Source organism: Ranitomeya imitator, chromosome 2 (assembly GCF_032444005.1).
Source record: "Ranitomeya imitator isolate aRanImi1 chromosome 2, aRanImi1.pri, whole genome shotgun sequence".
NCBI classification, from domain to species: domain Eukaryota; kingdom Metazoa; phylum Chordata; class Amphibia; order Anura; family Dendrobatidae; genus Ranitomeya; species Ranitomeya imitator.
In genome coordinates, this window is record NC_091283.1 from 298,783,795 (window position 1) to 298,785,520 (window position 1,726).

A 1,726-nucleotide genomic window follows, 5' to 3' on the forward strand; every position below is an offset into this window, starting at 1 on the left:
AGTATTTCTATAAGTAAAAGTCTGAGATTTCTGTGAGAAATGGTAATTGTTTACCTCTAAAACCAGTTCTGAATGTAAATAAAACATTGCTCTGATTAAGTCTCCACATTGTATTTGTCTTTCATTTCATGCGTAGGGCAGGACAAGCCCATGATGTATCTGTGTAAAGCTAGGTTCACATTGCGTTAATGGGTTAACGCTAACGGACTGCGTTGCACGGCGAAAATGTCGCAATTAACGCCGTACAACGGGTCCGTTAGCGCACCCATTGACAGCAATGTTATTTTTAGCTGAAGCGCATCGCTAGCGCATGCCATTTTCGGTTGAACGCCGACCCTCTAGAAACATTGCGTTAGCGCAATCCGCTAGCGCTATGCGCTTAACGGATTGCACTAACGCAATGTGAACCTAGCGTAAGACGTAAGGTGCTATAATAACAGCCTTGGGCTGGTTTCACACCAGCATTCGGCAGGGCTGCGGATGGCAGTCTTCTTCCTCTGTTAAGCCCCGCCCAATGCCGCACCACTTCCTTCAGTTCCGCCTACGTCTGCATGCGTCCTGCATCTGCATGCGTTCTGCATACCCAGCTTTAACATTGGGTACGCAGGCCAAGCGGATGCCTCTGCATGCGTTGTTTTAACGCTGCGCCGACCGCAACAAAATGCAACATGTTGCGTTCGACGCAGTTCAGCGCATCGTCAAAACGACACGTGCCTGTGTACTCAATGTTAAAGGGACACTGTCACCTGAATTTGGAGGGAACAATCTTCAGCCATGGAGGCGGGGTTTTGGGGTTTTTGATTCACCCTTTCCTTACCTGCTGGCTGCAATATTGGATTGAAGTTCATTCTCTGTCCTCCATAGTACACGCCCGCGCAAGGCAAGATTGCCTTGTGCAGGCATGTACTACAGAGGACAGAGAATGAACTTCAATCCAATATTGCAGCCAGCATGCAGCCAGCGGGTAAGGAAAGGGTGAATCAAATACCCAAAAACCCCGCCTCCATGGCTGAAGATTGTTCCCTCCAAATTCAGGTGACAGTGTCCCTTTAAAGATAGGGGATGCATGCAGATGTAGGCGGAGCTGAAAGAAGAGGTGCAGCAGTGGGCAGGGATTAACGGAGGAAGAAGGCTGACAAACTGGTGTGAAACCAGTCTTAGACAGGTAAACCACTTTTGAAACAATGTTCACTTGTACAAGCATTTAACCCCTTAGTGACGGGGCCAATTTTTTAAAATCTGACCAGTGTCACTTTATGTAGTAATAACTCTGGAATGCTTCAACATATTCCATTGATTTTGAGGCTGTTTTTTTCCAGACATATTAGACTTTATGATAATGGTAAACTTGGGCAAATATGTATTTCTGATATTTTGTAAAAATATCAGAAATTTTAAAAAAATAGAAATTTTGAATGATTTTCCCTTTAAGGCCGGAGTCACACTAGAGAGGAATATGGACGAGTGCTATGCGAGAAAAAAAAATTGCATAGCACTCGGACCAATGTTAATCTGTTGGGCAGCTCCCATCACGTTTTTTTTTTTCACGGCTGTATTATATGTCCGAGTGAAATTGCAGCATACACAAAGAGGGTGGAGGGCACCATCCATCTTGAAATAACATGCAAGAATGAAAAAGGGGGGTCAACCCAAACTCGACAATCTAAGTACAATTAAAGAAGAAGAGAAGCAGCGTCAAGCTATAAAATGGGGACCACCACTTATT